General features: G+C 44.9%; 1 long non-coding RNA gene across 1 annotated transcript; it reads right to left on the reverse strand.

The window, feature by feature from the left end:
• Positions 1–2,681: 2,681 nt before the first annotated feature.
• Positions 2,682–12,942, reverse strand: LOC140065450 (uncharacterized). The gene is made up of 3 exons (XR_011847916.1): positions 12,844–12,942; positions 9,305–9,431; positions 2,682–3,169 (listed from the first exon to the last, which is right to left on the reverse strand). It is a non-coding gene; the product is annotated as an uncharacterized lncRNA (long non-coding RNA).
• Between the last annotated feature and the right edge of the window lie 5,832 nt (positions 12,943–18,774).

Below are 18,774 nucleotides of genomic sequence, written 5' to 3' on the forward strand. Positions count from 1 at the left end.
ACATTGTGGTCATAAAGGGATGGACATGGTCAGCAACAATACTCAGATAGGCTGTGGCGTTGCAACGATGCTCAATTGGTACCAAGGGGCCCAAAGAGTGCTAAGAAAATGTTCCCCACACCATGACACCACCACCACCAGCCTGACCCGCTGATACAAGGCAGGATGGATCCATGCTTTCATGTTGTTGACGCCAAATTCTGACCCTACCATCCGAATGTCGCAGCAGAAATCGAGACTCATCAGACCAGGCAACATTTTTCCAATCTTCTACTGTCCAATTTTGATGAGCTTGTGCAAATTGTAGCCTCAGTTTCCTGTTCTTAGCTGAAAGGAGTGGCACCCGGTGTGGTCTTCTGCTGCTATAGCCCATCTGCCTCAAAGTTCGACGTACTGTGCGTTCAGAGATGCTCTTCTGCCTACCTTGGTTGTAACGGGTGGCGATTTGAGTCACTGTTGCCTTTCTATCAGCTCGAACCAGTCTGCCCATTCTCCTCTGACCTCGGGCATCAACAAGGCATTTCCGCCCACAGAACTGCCGCTCACTGGTTGTTTTTTCTTTTTCGGACCATTCTCTGTAAACCCTAGAGATGGTTGTGCGTGAAAATCCCAGTACATCAGCAGTTTCTGAAATACTCAGACCAGCCCTTCTGGCACCAACAACCATGCCACGTTCAAAGGCCACAAATCACCTTTCTTCCCCATACTGATGCTTGGAGATTGTCTGAGTTGCCGCCATGTGATTGGCTGATTAGAAATTAAGTGTTAACGAGCAGTTGGACAGGTGTACCTAATAAAGTGGCCAGTGAGTGTATATGCCCATGCATCAAATTTTAAGGTATTAAAATGTATTTTAAGGGGAAAAAAACCTACCATATATACTTGAGTATATGACGACACGATTATAAGCAGGCACCTTATTTTACCACAAAAAAACTGGGAAAACCTATTGACCTAGGGTAGGAAATGGATTGGTCACATCCACCCCAGTATATAGCCAGCAAGCACATTCCCGCCAGTATATAACCAGCCTCTGCCCCCTAGTATAAAGCCAGTAGCCCCCTAACCCCCAGTACATAGCCACCAGCCCCCTTGTAAATAGCCAGTGCCTGACCCCCAGTATAAAGCCAGTGCCTGACCCCAGTATATAGCCAGTGCCTGCCCTCTTAGTATATAGCCAGCAGCCCCCTGCCCAGCCTAATAATATCACAAAGACTGTACTTACCTTATCGACGCCCCCTGCAGGTCCTCTTCTGTCTTCAGCTCCGGCTCCCCACACAGTCCCATCACACACCTTGTCGTCAGCCACCTGCTGACATACTTTGTGCCGATGGCAGCGCCACACAGCGTGCGGGGACTGTAAGACGGAGGAGCAGCTGGGGCTGAAGACAGAAGAGTACCTGCAGGGGTCGTCGGAAAGGTAAGTACACAGTATTTTATTTATAGACTCGAGTACAAGCCAAATTCGGATTTTCAGCACAGTTTTGTATACCTGTGATCGTAACAACCCAGAGAATAAAAGGGAGGTGTCATTTGGAACGCACATGGCAAGCCATAAAAGCAGAGCCGACAACAAAAATGCAAAAAGAGTTTTTTTTGTCAATTTCACAACATTTACAATTTTTTTACTACTTCCCAGTACTTGACATGGAGTATAAATATAAACCCCATCAATTTTTTTTGCAGAAAACAAGCCTCATACAGCTCTGTACACTGAAAAACATGAATCTTTAGAGGAGGCAAGCAAAATATGGAAACACAAAAATCATAAAAGGGCATTGGTGGCAAGGCTTCCGTTCATAGTATGAAACCCTTTTTAGCATAGTTCACATTTTTTGCCCCTTCTTTTTTTAAGTGCCACCAAAAGGGCACTTGGGCTCCAAGAGAACTTTTCTAAGTCCCCTTATATTGTTGCCCATTTCTTTATTGCTCATTTTGCCAGTTTTTATCCCATTTGCAAGCTAACACTGGTGGTGGCGTGGGAGAAAAAAAAAAAGATACCTCACCTTTTCCCAGTTCCTCCCGCGGAGAGTAAGCCTTTGTCTGCTGCGCAAGGAACACGCCGGAGCCGGGAATGTAAACAGAGCAGGAAGTGATGTGCATCACTTACTGCTCTGCCTCAGCTTTTGGCGTTATCGAAAGACAGCCGATACAGCCAAATGCACTAATAGGAAGCCAGACCGGATGCACAGATTTTAATCGCAGCTATAGCCAGCAGCCAGCATAATCGTGAAAGGAGGGATGGGGGCGTGGATGAAACAACGACAGCACAGGCCCTTCCCTTTCGACGTGCCCGGTCATGGTCACACCCCCTGCAACGGCAAATCACTACACGACTGACTTTCTTGGATATAATAAACCTCCTCAGATCAGAGAAAATTCCATGAAGTCTTATCTCCATCTACCTGATGATTCTGTGGGACATATTTCTCCTCTGAACAATCCTGTGGTAGAAGAAGAGGACTGGGACATCTCTCCGGTGATGTTCTCTTACTGGATCTACCTGTAGGAAACATCCAGAGACTGAATTCCTTCTTTCCATACAGATAATGAAAGGACGTGTGGATTTAGTCCTGTCTATTACCTGCTGATGTGAGGGGCTGGTGGTCCTCCATCATGACGTCCTTGTACACATCTTTGTGTCCTTCTAAATACTCCCACTCCTCCATGGAGAAATAGACAGCCACATCCTGACACCTTATAGGAACCTGACACACACAATGATCCCGTCATCACCCAGATCCCTTCATAGCGTTACTGTATAATGTCCCAGCAGTGTCACCTCTCCAGTCAGCAGCTCCATCATCTTGTGGGTGACTTCTAGGATCTTCTGCTCATTGATGTCATCATGTATCAGGGGGTGAGGTGGAGGAGCCGGGATTGGGCTCAGGGTTCTCCCCCGTCCTTCATACACAGGGGCCTGACAGCGCCCACTAGAGGTCTTCTTCACTACTGTGTAATCCTGGTCATGGAGAGACACATTGATAAATCTCCCTCCATACATTTCCAGAATCTCTCACCTCTCCAGTCCTATCATCTGTTATTCCCATAGATAATGATGTCATGTGACCTCATCACAATCTCTCACCTCTCCAGTAATATAGAAGAGAATCTCTAGGGTGAGCTGGAAGATTCTCTCCACCCTCGTGTCTCTCTCCATTGTCTGATCCTGAATAAAACAAAGATAAGGAAAAGTAAAAACATACAGAGCCTTGTGAAAGTATTCGGTCACCTTCAACTTTTTTTATGAAGAATCAACAACAAGTGGGACACAATTGTGAAGTGGAATGAAATTTTTAACTTTTGTAAAAAATAAACTGAAAAATGGGACATTAAATATTATTCGGCTTAAGTTGCCCCTTAAAGGACACCTGTCATCAGGTCTGTGTCACTTGTCCTGTCACTACTACCTTTTGGAGCAGCTCACAAGGATCCCATCCCAGCCTTTATCTAGTCAATTCATACATTAATCATTATAAAATCATCTTTTCTGTATTATGTAAATGCGGCTGGTCACATGGTCAAAGGCAGTGATATCACACCTGTTACCCCTCCCCTCCTGCTCATGTCTGTGTGTAATGTATAGTAAAGCATTGCTAGTGTCTGTGCTTTATCTGCTGACATGCTCTCCCTCCTAATACACATGTGAGACACAGACATCAGCTACACAAGTACCCAACATGTTCTGCTACAACATGGCTGCCTGGAGCTGTTGTATCTGTCCTATACACACACAGGATGCAGGGGGCGCCAGCACCAGGAAGCACATCATTATACAGCCTCACATCATTATACAGGCTGTCAGTCATGCACTGGGGGGGTGGCTGTACCTCCCACTCATGAATAAGCCAGACAGCTTGAATATGCTAATGCTTCATTGGACATTTCACAGGTCATTTGCATACAGCTTTAGGACCTCATTGCTTAGCTGTACAGGCATGTAGAGGGACAATGAAGGGATAGAGGCAATGCTTTCTAATGGCAGTTTATGAAAATATATTTAGTTATGGGGGTTATTTTGCCTGACGGGTTCTCTTTAAGTTAACACCTTTTGCTGTAATTACAGCTGCCGACACACTGGGGGTCATTTACTAAGGGCTCGATTCGCGTTTTCCCGACATGTTACCCGAATATTTCCGATTTGCGCCGATTTTCCCTGAATTGCCCCGGGATTTTGGCGCACGCAATCGGATTGTGGCGCATCGGCGCTGGCATGCACCCGACGGAAATCGGGGGGCGTGGTCGAACGAAAACCCGACGGATTTGGAAAAACCGCCGCATTTATAAAAAAAAAATTGGTCGCACGCGCCATGCACCAGGAAGAGATCAGTGAACTCCGACGCAACTCGGCGGACCTCGGCGCAGCAGCGACACCTGGTGGACATCGTGCGCAGGACCTTCATGAATCGCCAGAAGACCCGAACGCTCGTTGGTGAAGCCGCCGCTGGAACGCGTATGGACCGGGTAAGTAAATGTGCCCCTTTGGGTATCAGGTCAGTTTTGCACATCGAGAGACTAAAATTCTTCCCGTTCTTCCTTGGAAAACAGCTGGAGCTGAGGGAGGTTGGATGAAGCGTTTGTGAACAGTAGTTTTCACTGCTTTACACAGATTCTCGATTGGATACAGGTCTGGACTGTGACCTGGCTGTTCTAATGTTAAGGTAAACCTAGCCGATAGATCAAATCCTGTCATTTCTACTTGCTTATTTTTGTAAAAGAACTGTAACAGAGAATACATTTTAAGATGGCGCTGGCATCGTGGACCTCAACTAAAACTTCGAGGCTAAGGAATTTGGGCGTGTCGTGAACTTGAGACAGCAGGAAAACTCTCCAATCAAAAAGATATGTTATGCTTTGTATGCTCCTCCTTTTCTACTTTTTTCCTGCTTTTCTATATAGACTGATAGAACAAATAAAACTTGCGCAGTGCTGATTTTCCCAGGGCAATGGTAGCATGAGTGAGACTTGAATCAACAGTTGTCTGAATCATTCCTTACAACTGTATTTTCAAATTGCTTGCATTTCTGCAAGAAAAGAAGGTCCTTGGACCAGTATTTTAAAAATTAACTTTTATTATTCCTTGTTAACATGAACAAATTAATGTTTGTATTGGTTATTTGTTCAGAAATCGTGTGCTAGCCAACATAAAGGTGAATTAAAAACGTGGCCTGGTGGGAGTAGGTGCTGTATTCTAATAGGATTAGGAGATAGGAATTCAGATGCTTATGGGAGTAGGTTTAGGTTCACACTAGTGCATCTCTCAAGGAGTTTATTCATTGATTAGGGTGTATGGATGTCCCCCCGAAGGGGTGATAAGGTCTACTGCAAGGATAGCTCCTTAGGTCCGCTCCTACACCACAGCACTCACTGCACTGGTTTCCGCTATTCATTCGCTACTCCACTATCCTAGGAAATCCCTACGTGCTCTCTCCTTGATTTGGTCCCTAGTTGCAGTATATCGCTGCAGTTCGACGCACTGCTGCACTAGATTTGCCCTACTTCTTTTCACCACTATTAAAAATGTAAACGCTCATACAGCCCCCCCGACATGTTTCGCCATATTTATGGCGTCCTCAGGGGGTATCGGGGCTGAACTGAGTTGTGAACAAGTAACCAATACAAACATTAATTTGTTCATATTAACAAGGAATAATAAAAGTTAATTTTTAAAATACTGGTCCAAGGACCTTCTTTTCTTGCAGAAATGAAAGCAATTTGAAAATACAATTTTGAATATAGGTCCCGACCACTCCAAAAAAGTTATTGCAGGTCTTTTTCTTAACTTTGGAGATAATTCCTTACAACTTGCACACATGCTTTTAACTGATTTGATTGGAAACACACAGCAAACGCACACTACAAGAGGATATCCTACCCTAACAGTTGGAGGCACTGCTGAGACCCCGTGAAGCAGGACCAGGATGCCCCCTCGTTCCGGCACCGCCTACAGCCTGGGGATCACCGCTCCCTGACCTGGACTGATCAACCAACAATCACGGTAAGTTTCAGATTACATATGTTAACCTGTTGCTTGCCTGTGACTCGAGGGGTGGTGACACTGTGGTTGTGGACAGCCGGGTTTGGAGGGTAAAATATATATAGCCACCTGGTGTCCTGCGCTGGGGTCTGAATTGTTAGACAGCTCTGTGTGAGATTGAAAGTGCCTTGGCTGTGTGTACGCGCTTGCTGAGCCAGAACAGAAAGGGAGGGGAAGGACGTTTAAAGGTCAGACAGGATACTGAGTGAAATGTAGCGAGACCGCAGGGAAAAGCAGACATGGGACAAGTGTCTGGGATTCTGTTATAGGCCGCCAGGAAATAGCCTGGGTGTCAGGGATTTTGTCAGGGATTTTGACAAGCAATTCGGACAGGATTGAGATAATTAAGGGGGGCCTTCTCATAAGACTCTAACTGACACGCAGTGAGCTAAGTCTCTGTAACAGGTGATTGGCGAGTTGGAAGGTCAGCTCTTATGCTGGTGAGGGTCTCGGGATAAATTATGCTGCAGTCTCAGAAGAGAAATAACGTCCTTCTGGAGGGAACCACTGGTGCGCTAGCGATAGTTTAGTGTAGGGAAAGGAAAGTTGGCTAGATGCAAGTGGACAGCTGGTTGTTGAGTTAAGTAGGACTGATGGAAAAGTGCAAAGTTATTATAATGAAACATAAGGGCTGGTAGCATTGAGTGACAGAGTGACAGGAATCCTTCAGAGTGCCCATTGAAGAAAGAGGACGGGCAATAAGGGACATTTCAAAGTTTTTGATGTGGAGATAATTTGAGAAAAAGAGATTTTATTATATTTTCTTTGGGAGGAAAAGATGGCGTCTAGTATCCAGACCAGCACCCTGTTAGACCCCACCTCTGGTTAGAGATGACACGCCCTCCTTCAGAGGCAGCCATCTTAGGACAGGTTATATTCCCTTCAATTCCCTGAAGTTAATTGCCTATGACTCTACTCTGTTGGCAGCCATAAAGGCTGGTTGAGGATAATAGTTGTAGAAAACACCTGGTTTTTGTTGTAGTTTAGCAGCAGAGCACTGTTGGGAGATTCTTGACAGATGTCTGGAATAAGAGCCAGTACCAGGTAATTTCACCCAATTCCAGATTTCTGCTAAGATAGTTCTTGGAGTGGGAGGTTGGTTGGTCCAGTTAAAACTTATTTGATCCTGATCATTAGAGAAAAATTACTATAAAAAGTGTTGCAATGTCTCTGGCACCTGCTTTTTGGAGTTTGTAGCGTAAACGAGGGAGATTGACGGGGGGCTCCAAATCTGGGCTGCTTAGATTGGAATGCTGTGCCTGTGTGTAGCCTTGGAAAAAGGTGGGGGGTCAATGCTGTGTCCGATGTTTTAGCTGACAGCCTAAAAAGGCTCAAGGATTCTGCTTGGATTAAAGAATACAGTATGCCCTATTTATGCCGCTGTATCCCTTCCAAAGACTGCAGATGGATTTTATCCAGCTACCAAAAAGTGTCACTTAGGAATATATGCTTGTGTGCACTGATCTCTTTCCAGGGTGGCCAGAAGCTTTTCCCACAACCAAGGCTACTGCCAGAGCTGCAGCCAAGAAGTTGGAGAATGAGATTTTTCTGCAGGCTTGGTCTACGGAGACCATAGAGTCGGATCGCAGAACCCACTTCACTGGACAGATGCAGACATACCCTGAAGCCTGGAGACTACGTGGTGGTAAGGAGACACACCAGAGAGAGAGTCTGGAGCCTCGCAACGACAGTCCTTTCCAAGTCCTGCTGACCAGTTCCACGCCTGTGAAGCTAGAGGGAAGCAAACTTACTTATTCTTCTTGCTAGCTGGTCTCTTCCGACTGATTGTATGCTCAGGGACACCCCAACCATGACTATCACTGTGTCTGTAGGGCTGACCAGGATGCGCCCAGGGTAGGAGATTTTACCTACGGTTGGTGCAACAAGACAATGACCTTCTCTACAGGTAACCCTGTATTAGCAATGTCTGATGTGTACAGGATTTGTGGGGATAGAAGAGTCAGGTCAGGCCTAGAGGCTGGGAAGGTGAGTGTACTGTGATAACATTTGTGCATTCCTTCCTCGTGATCCCCAAAGTTAAGTTTGATTAAACACATAAAGAAAAGGTAGAGAATCCCAAAGGATTCTGAAGGTCTGAGAGAGAAGCACCTAGATGACAACGTTTATATAGATACAGTGGGAGTACCAAGGGCGGTCCCAGATGAGTTTAAGGCCCACAATCAGATATGGGCAGGTCTAGAGTCCATTATTTCCCAAATAGCTATGATATAAATATTGATTGGGTTAACAGTTTTTTATTGTAATCAACAGAGATTTGTGAATTATATCCGAGATGCTTCCCAGAACTGCATGGCTTTGGACATGACCCTTGCTGAGAAGGGAGGAGTCTGTAACATGGTGGGAGTGGCTTGTTGCATGTACATCCCGGATGACATCGCCCCCTATGGATCCATTACCCATGCACTTGAAAAGATTGAAGGACTGTCCAGGGAACTCAAGAGAAACTCTGGAGCGGACACTATATCCTTCACTGTGGTTGGGGCATTGGAAGGGTCTCCTTTAAAGAGAACCCGTCAGGCAAATTAACCCGCTAAACTAAATATATTTTCATGAACTGCCATTAGAAAGCATTGCCTCTATCCCTTCATTGTCCCTCTACATGCCTGTAAACTTAAGCAATGAGGTCCTGAAGCTGTATGCAAATGACCTGTGAAATGTCCAATGAGTCATTAGCATATTCAAGCTGTCCAGCTTATTCATGAGTGGGAAGCACAGCCACACCCCTAGTGCTTGACTGACAGCCTGTGTAATGGTGTGAGGTATAATGGTGTAATGGCTCCTCCATGTGCATCCTGGTGTTGGCCACTCCCCCTGCAGCCTGTATGTGTGTGTATAGGAGAGATACAACAGCTCCAGGCAGCCATGTTACAGCAGAACATGTCAGGTATATCATTGTGCAATTCACACCAACCATTTTTCTGGCCACTGATGCTCTGTACCTGGCTTGTTCCAATCCTATGAAGAACTCCTTTCTTTGAAATTCATTGTTGCTTTTACGCCTGAAAATGACAGACTTGTGCAAAAAATGATCTAAAATGCCTTCTGACACATTTATGAAGACTTTTAGACCATGTTTTGGCCATTTTCGGACTCATCGAACAAAGGGGGTTTGGCCTTGTGATAGGGGGTGTGGTTTTGAAGAATGTGGGCGTGGTAAAATGAAAATTAGTTTGTGTGCTAAAAAATGACGTGTGCACAAAATGTATTAATTATTAATATTAGTATTAATATTTAATATTAACTTACAGATACTGATTTATGATGCTGGGACTCTCCTCTAATGTGGTACATCGAACGGAGGTTGGGTGGTGCACGAGTAGGTTATTGCGACACACACCAGTGTAGATTTCACTTAATTTCTAGCATTATTCACCTGTAACATAATAACACGAATTTGCCTTCACCAAATTATGAAAAAAAAAATCACATTACAGGTGGTCCCCGACTTACAGACGGCACTCTGGATGTTGGTTGTTTATGCTACTTTAGCCCCAGGCTACAATGATCAGTTGGAACAGTTATCAAAGGTGTTTACAATTAAGAACCAGAATTAACAATAAATCTTATGACAACCCAAAAGTTTTAAAAATCCCATTGTCAAAGAGACCAAAATAATTGGCTGGGGTTACAATATACAGTTCCGACTTACATACAAATTAAACTTAAGTACTGCCTGTATTTGTCATGCAGATCAGAAAAGGTCCGACGTCTATTATGACCTTTGTCAAGTTTGATCTAAATATCAATGCATCAGTATCAGGGCTAGGTTGTGAGGTTGTGAGGCACGTTACTGCTTACAAATATGCAAGGAGTTATCATGCAGGAGCTCATCTCCTCCAGTCCTTGCCATATAGGTTTTATACATATTTTATAAAATTTGTACTAAATTTTAATCAATAATCAAAGCTATATTTCATCTGCTATCTTGTCCCCTCTACTATTCCCCTTTCCTATATTAAAAAGATGAAGCTAACATTTGGTGGTGTACACCTGGCAGAATAAGACGACTTAACTTATATAGCTCACAAATATTTTTCATATTCGTAAGCGTTCTTAGATTTTACTCTTCCAGCCGGTAGTACTAACAGCAATTTATATCATGATGACATGTTTACTATAGATGTCCCGGCGCCCGATGCCTGCTCTTGTGTTCCGGCGGTGACTTCACCACATCCTCGCCAGCACCGCCTTCCAGCGGCTGCTGCAGATTGTAAGGCCCTGGGGTGGGAGGGGAGGCCCTGTTTCTATCCTGGGGTAAGAGGGGAGGCCCTATTTCTATCCTGGGGTGGGAGAGGAGGCCCTATTTCTATCCTGGGGTAAGAGGGGAGGCCCTATTTCTATCCTGGGGTAAGAGGGGAGGCCCTATTTCTATCCTGGGGTAAGAGGGGAGGCCCTATTTCTATTCTGGGATGGGAGGCCCTATTTCTATCCTGGGGTGGGAGGGAAGGCCCTATTTCTATCCTGGGGTGGGAGAGGAGGCCCTATTTCTATCCTGGGGTGGGAGAGGAGGCCCTATTTCTATCCTGGGGTGGGAGAGGAGGCCCCATTTCTATCCTGGGGTGGGAGAGGAGGCCCCATTTCTATCCTGGGGTGGGAGAGGAGGCCCTATTTCTATCCTGGGGTGGGAGAGGAGGCCCTATTTCTATCCTGGGGTGGGAGAGGAGGCCCTATTTCTATCCTGGGGTGGGAGAGGAGGCCCTATTTCTATCCTGGGGTGGGAGAGGAGGCCCTATTTCTATCCTGGGGTGGGAGAGGAGGCCCTATTTCTATCCTGGGGTGGGAGAGGAGGCCCTATTTCTATCCTGGGGTGGGAGAGGAGGCCCTATTTCTATCCTGGGGTGGGAGAGGAGGCCCTATTTCTATCCTGGGGTGGGAGAGGAGGCCCTATTTCTATCCTGGGGTGGGAGGGGAGGCCCTATTTCTATCCTGGGGTGGGAGGGGAGGCCCTATTTCTATCCTGGGGTGGGAGGGGAGGCCCTATTTCTATCCTGGGGTGGGAGGGGAGGCGCTAACCCGTCCGTTGCCGCCGGCAAAGTCGCCGGCGGCATTTAAAAGACGGCGGCGCGCGGGCGCCGCCATCTTTATTCTGATCGCCGCGCCCCCGAACGTCATCAGGGGGGGGGCGGTGATCAGTTGCCATGGTAGCCTCGGGTCTTCGTTTGACCCAAAGCTATCTGGCTTCTGCAGATTCGTTACAATGAGCCAGTGGCTCATTGTAATGAATGAGCTGCAAAAATGCCATATATTGCAATACAGAAGTATTGCAGTATATGGTAGGAACGATCTGACCATCTAGGGTTAATGTACCCTAGATGGTCTAAAAAATAGTGAAAAAAAAGAAAAAAAAATAATAAAATATTAAAAATTCAAATCACCCCCCTTTCGCTAGAACTGATATAAAACATAATAAACAGTAAAAATCACAGACACATTAGGTATCGCCGCGTCCCAAAACGCCCGATCTATCAAAATATAAAAGCGGTTACGGCCGGCGGTGACCTCTGAGACGGGAAATGGCGCCCAAATGTCCGAAATGCGACTTTTACACCTTTTTACATCACATAAAAAATGGAATAAAAAATGATCAATATGTCGCACAGACCTCAAAATGGTAGCAATTAAAATGTCGGCTCATTTCGCAAAAAATGACCCCTCACACATCTCCGTGTGCTAAAGTATGAAAAAGTTATTAGCTTCAGAAGATGGCAAAAAATTTTTTTTCTTTTTTGTACACATTCGTTTAATTTTTTAAAATGTATTAAAACACAATAAAACCTGTATAAATTTGGTATCACCGCGATCGCACAGAACCAAAGAATAAAGCTGAGGTGTTATTTTGAGTGCACAGTCAAAGTCGTAAAAACTGAGCCCACAAGAACGTGACGCACGTGCGTTTTTTAAAAAATTTTTTCCACATTTGGAATTTTTTTTTAGCTTCGCAGTACACGGCATGTTAAAATAAATAACATTACGGGAAAGTAAAATTTGTTACGGACAAAATAAGCCCTCACACAGGTCTGTACAGGTAAAAATGAAAAAGTTATGGATTTTTTAAGGTGGAGAGCGAGAAATGAGCGAAAAAACCCTGCGTCCTTAAGGGGTTAATGCCTTGGTATAAAGGGAGGGATCTTCTCAGAGATTATTGTAATTATTGCGACTATTATTATTATTATGGAGATTATTATTATTGAGATGATTATTATTTTTACTATTATTAATAATTGTCTCCATAATAATAAAAATTATAAAATTTATAATAATAATAATAATAATAGTCTCAATAATTACAATAATAATCTCTGAGATCCCTCTCTATATATTGGATTAAGTCTGTGTCACAGTGTAACAGTGGCAGATAACACTTCTTAGTTACCAGAAATCCTCAGATAAGTATCACTGGGCTTATAGCTCAGTTAGTTAAGGCTCCTGTCTCTAGTGCAGAGGGTCCCAGGTCCGAATCTCAGCCTGGCCAAAACTTTATTTAATTAAATAAAGAGCTTGTGTCTGGGGAAGCCCTGGAGACCATATATGGACAGATGCTGATCTGAGCCTGATGACGTGGTCCCTGCTCTCCGCTAAGCCGACACTTCTCTGAAAAGGATTCCCTGCCCAATGTCTGTACAAACCATTCTGTACTATCAGTTCTGGCTTTCAAAGTATTTACTATGCGGGACCTGGGGGGAAAATCCGTGACAATCTCATAGCTGCCTGTAACCCGGAGCAGAGGTAAGAAAAACTGGACTTTCCCGTCAAAATTGGGACGGTTGAGAGCTATGCACACCTACCTCCACCTGCAGAGCTCCAGATATATGTGACAGGACCTGTGATGATGTCATAGTCATGTGATCAGCCCCATGTGTGGGAGGAGTCAGGCTCTGGAGAAGCTATAGGACCTGTGATGATGTCATGACCATGTGATTAGTCACATGTGTGGGAGGGGTCAGGCACCAGGAAGCGTTGCTAGGGGCATGTGTAATAACCAGCAGAAGACATAAGACTCCAGTATTGCGGTTTGTTTGTGTTGTCTTTTTAACCCTTTGAAGACCTGGCCCTTTTTTGTTTTTTCATTTGTATTTTTCACTCCCCACCATCAAAAATCTATAACTTTTATTTTCCATGTACAGAGCTGTGTGGGGACTTGTTTTCTGTATAACATATTGCACTTCATAGTGACGGTATGGAATATTCAACGCCATGTACTGGATACTAAATTTGTATAGGTTTTATAATATTTTCATACATTTACAAAAATTAAAACCTCCTGTTCAAACATTTTTTTTTATTTTTCCATTTTATGGCTCTAATAACTTTTTCATACATCAGTGTACGGAGCTGTGGGTGGTGTCATTTTTTGCGACTTTTGATGACGTTTTCAATGCTACCATTTTTAGGACTGTACAATATTTTGATCACTTTTTATTGACTATGTAATATTTTTAAAAATGGCAAAAAAGTGGCATTTTTGACCTTGAGCACTATTTTGTGTTACGGGGTTAAACGCAGCGAAAAAACGTTGTTATATTTTGATAGATCGGACATTTTCGGAAGTGGCGATACCTAATGTGTTTATGATTTTTACTGTTTATTTATATTTATATCAGTTCTAGGGAAAGGGGGGTGATTTGAACTTTTAGTTTCTTTTAATATAATTTTTTAAACTATTTTTCATGCCCCCTAGGGTACTTTAACCCTAGGTTGTCTGATTGATCCTACCATATACTGCTATAGTACTATATGGCAGTATATGGAGACTTTCCTCCTCATTCATTACAATATGTGAATCGCACATTGTAATTGATGAGTTAAAACAAGACATCCCATGTGCCGCCATTTATTTGAAGCCAGCGGCAGCTTTGCCGGCAGCGTTGTATGGGATAACACCCGCAATCGGTGGTTGAAGCAAAGACTTACCAGCTATGGAGAGGGCTTACCCTGTGATCCCTTTCCATGCACCCGAAGCCGACCCGTGACATGCTATTGTGTGACGTGTCATTAAAGGGTTAATTCCCTATTTATCACATAAGTGGCCAATGGCTGCTTCTATGTGCACAAGAAAGACGTCTCCCTTAACCCCTTCCTGCCGATGCCCTTTTTCGATTTTTGCGATGATTTCGCTTTTTGCTTCCCTTCTATAAAAAGCCATAAACTTTTATTTTTATCTGTCCAGAGCTTTATAAGGGCTTGTTTTTTCTACAAAGAATTTTGCTTCCTATTAGCAGTATGTAATTTCCCATGCCGTGTAGTGGGAAGTGGGAAAAGAATCCAAATGCAGTGAACTTGAGGGGAAAATGCTTCTGCGCCATTTCTTGTGGGCTTTGTGTTGTCGGCTTAAAATGACTCCTCCACTTTATTCTTTGGTTTTGTGCGATTATTTGGATTCTAAATTTATAAAGATGTTAAAATGCCCTCATTTTGCCATATTGTGACCCTAATAACTTTTTCATACTTGGGTGCCCAGAGCTGTGTAAGGGATTTTTTGCGGGATGTGATGACAGGAAGCTAGATGAAGTCATGGTAAATGAAAGCCTCCTGCGTCAATATTTACAGAATCGAAATGAAAGGGTGCAACACTGAGGACTGAATTTCATAGGTAGAAGACAACACTGCTCAGATGCCTAGAGTCAATACAAATCTCAACACCGCTGCCAGACAATTTGGGCAAAAAGCGGATGGTCTACAGAACTGTTTGCAACGCCATGATATAAGGTTCGTAGAAAGACGCTCCCCAGAAGCATTTGTTGAGCACTTTCTGAAAAGCCTTTTTACCAATGCTGAGTGTTCATCTACCTTCTCTGTTGAAAGGGCACATAGGGTCCACCACAGCCTGGAGATCGTCCACGGCCACTGCTAGCCAGGTTCCCGAATAGCAGAGACTGGGACAAAATTCAATTGGCCAGAGGTGTGCAGGAGATACGAGTGGACAATACCAAGGTCTCCTTTTTCCCTGATTTTTTAATGGAATTGCCACTTTCCTTGACATTAAGAGGAGACTGTTGAAGAAACACATCCCCTATTTGGTGCTATAGCCTGCCCGCCTGCGAGTGGTGGATGGGGATAAAGCAGTGGAGGAATGGATGCGCACTCAGCGCAGATCTTTACCACGACATTGATGCTCACAACAATGAAGGACACTGTTCAGAGTGCTTGTGGACTGAGTCGGACTGAGCAGGAAAGCCATCTGCTATGCGAGAGAACTGGAGCTACAATAACCGTGGATTCAGTGGGGGAAACACTCATGGTACACATCGGCGCCCAGAGGGGTTTCCTCGCTAGTTCATAGGGCTGTATGATGGGAGACATATTAGGCATTTATAATCTCCCCCCCGCCTAGAGGTGTCTTACATAAAGCTGCACTCTTTATAGGCACCTATCCACATGCCACAACTATCTGCATGGGGGATCTGAACTTCGTACACAAACCACAGCTTGACACACAATGTTTGGGAAGGAACCAACAGGCCAGCCCACAACTTACTAATTTAGGGTGATTTCTGGTAGAAATGGTGTGGATTGACTACTAGAGACCAAATTCCCTTCAACACAGGCCTTCTCCTGCTAAATATATGGACAAATGGTTGATCCAGCATCATAAATGGTGATGCCCGTGGAAAATAAATCTTTAAAAACTAGTCCATTAAAAACTTTTTGGGCATGACAAAGAAAAAAGAAAACAGAGCTTACGCACTTCAGGCCATATGGCCCTTATTCATAGCATAACGTTTCGTAACAATGCTAAATAACTCTAGCGCATGCGTGTAGATTTTGCCTACGTCATAGAACACATGACTTTTAATCCTTCAGGTTTCAACTACAAAACTGACCTAATGTATTTTTAATAAGTCTTGTTTCATTTTTTCTGTAATGAATATAGTTATGCTATCCTTTCTCAGTCACAAAGCCAGAATCAAGCCTTCTGGCTTGGCTTCACTGGCCCACAAAATGGACTCCAACACAATCGATAGGCTTTTTAGAGGCTCTTCGAGGTGCACAGCTAGAGGGGCTTCAGTGGGAGGTCCTTAAAGGCTTCCTATGGGGCTGCCTTCAATCCACAATCACTTTCATTAATTGGGAATCCAATCGCAAGGTGTCAGAACTAGCAGTTAGATGTAATACACTAGAGCAACAGTACAGATGCTGGGAGACCGAGGCAGAGTCAGAATCCAGGAAGGCTGAGACTTGAAGTGGGTTGCCTGTTCCAAAACTGCGAAGAGCAGGGACATTCAGACGAGGAGACGCTTTGCTCTCACCTAGGGATGCTTCTCCCGAGAACCCTAGATGCAGGTGTTTCCCGAATGCTGTGGACGGACTAGACAAGACGTACAAAAGTGCTCCGGGCTGGCACAATAGAGGCAGAGGTTCTCCTGTCTTTGTCTGGTACACTTTTGAGAGGTCAGACAAGTTCTATCCACCTGCATTGGCTCTCTTGCAATAGACACGGAAGACAGCCGAGGTTGTCTTTGGAAGACTGGAGCCAGACGGGGCAGACCACAGGTCCTGACTTGCGGTTGTTCCAGACGTGTTGCTCTTCAGAGCGCTCAGTAAACAGGATGTTTAGCTGAGTGGCCAGAGAGATTAGATCACTCAGCTTAGATGGAAGGTCCCGTGCAGACAGGGCGTCTTTGATCTGACCAGACAATCCCCTTAGTCGCAAGCAAGGCCACCTCATTCCAATCCAGCTCAGAGGCTAAAGTACGGAACTGAACTGTGTAGTCTCCAACAGAAGAGTCCCCTTGACACAGGTTCAACAGTGCAGTCTCAGAAGAAGACGCACGGGCAGGTTCCTCATAACGGACCGCAGTTCAGCAAGGAACGTGGTAAGAGTAGCCATGACTGGATCGTTCCAGTCCCAGAGGGGAGTAGCCCACGAGTTTTCCCGGAAAGAAGGCTGATCACAAACGCCACCTTAGCCGGTTCTGTGGCTAACTGAGAAGGCATCAGCTCAATATGTAGGGAGCACAGAGTAATAAAGCCCCTGCATAACTCAGCCTCACCATCATATTTGGAGGGCATGGATAGATATAGCCTGGGCTCAGCAGTAGATGTTGCTGCCACAGAAACAGGACTGGATACAGATGCTGGGTAGCCAACAATTGCTGGAAGGTGGCGGTGAGTTGTGCAAGTTGCTGTCCTTTGGCAATCTGTTGCGACTGCTGGACCACAATGGTGATAAGGTCAGCCATTTCAGGTAGCGGAACCTTGGTGCGATCCATGGCCGGATCAGTGGTGGTGGATCCTCATCATCCGACTATGATGTAAGCCGACACCTGGGACCTGAGTCTAAGTGGCATGCGGTTTTCACCAGAGCCTGCCACAAAGCGGGTTGGGCTTGCCACGGCGTGGTACCACTAGGTCGTTCCACAGGTGCAACTTTGTCTGCAGTGGCGGCCAAGGCGAAATACATAATCGTTAGGCAGAAGCGTGGTCGGAGACAGGCAGGAGGTCGAGACATGCAGCACAGGATCAGAGTCGGAGACATAGCGGAAGGTCAGGACAGGCAGCACAGAAGCGAGGTCAGGAACAGAATCGAGGTCACAACGGGAATTTGTAATAATCACAGGGGCATCAGGAAAGCTTTCTCTAATGCTATGAGGCACAAAGATCCGTCAGGGAACACAGGAAGAGGCTGGTCATTTAACATAACTGTCAGCCAGGCAGCGCCAATTATCGGCTTTAATTTTAAAGAGCCGGCAAGCGTGAGCCCTAAGAGACGGGGACGTGCTGGAGCTGGGAAAGGTAAATTCCCAACTGGGGCACACAGAGTTACACAGGTTCGCCTGTGACCTGCGATATGGGTCGCAAGGGCACCCATGACAGTCACTTCCTTTAACTACCTAGGTATGCTTATATCTAAACTCTTCCAACCTTCATTGTTGCAGATTACTGACTCAACATTGACATTCGTCAGAATGAAATTTAAAGCTTAGAAGTCTCTTCCACTTTCAACCACAGGCAGAATAAACCTAGTTAAAATGATCATACGCCCTAAGTGCTTATATCTTCTCCAGCACTTTGCAGTTCTCATCCATAAAGAATTCTTTAAAGAACTGCACTCCTGTACAAGCAGATTTGTATGGGGAAACTCCAAGTCCAAACTCAGCCCAAAGACCCTGCAACGACCCAAAACCCAGGCTGGCATGGCTCTCCAAGACTTCTACTGACCTCCTAATCCAGAGCACCATTTATGTCACTATTTACAACTACAGTCCTTATGGTCCATACTAGAGGTTTCCCCTCACCAGCAGTGCCCCATGCTGCCGCTACATAGAATGGCGCTGCAGGTATTGAAAGCAGCTAAATCCATCAGACACTTTAAGTGATTTAATAGCTGATCTATATCTAAGTACCCACTCCTAGGTGTACTGTATATAAAAGGCGAGGGCCAAGAGGTCAGGTCTCGATGGTGTACACACATCTGATATCAAAGAGTTGACCATACTCCACTGCGGGCATTAAAGGACTGAAGTCTTTCATCCACCAGGATCAAAGACTGTATGCAAATGACTCCCCTTAGGCTCATATGCATACAGTCCTTTACCTTGGTGGTAGATGCCCTAAGTAAATGAAAAGAACTCATCCCTAGTGTTCAAGATGAGACTGATGAGGATATTCTTTCTTCCCACCTTAAAGTATACCCATCAGCAAACAACAGGATGACACAACTCTATATAGTGCATCAGGCATATTTTACCCCAATACGATTACACAGAATGGGATGT

Source organism: Engystomops pustulosus, chromosome 6 (assembly GCF_040894005.1).
Source record: "Engystomops pustulosus chromosome 6, aEngPut4.maternal, whole genome shotgun sequence".
Lineage (NCBI taxonomy): Eukaryota > Metazoa > Chordata > Amphibia > Anura > Leptodactylidae > Engystomops > Engystomops pustulosus.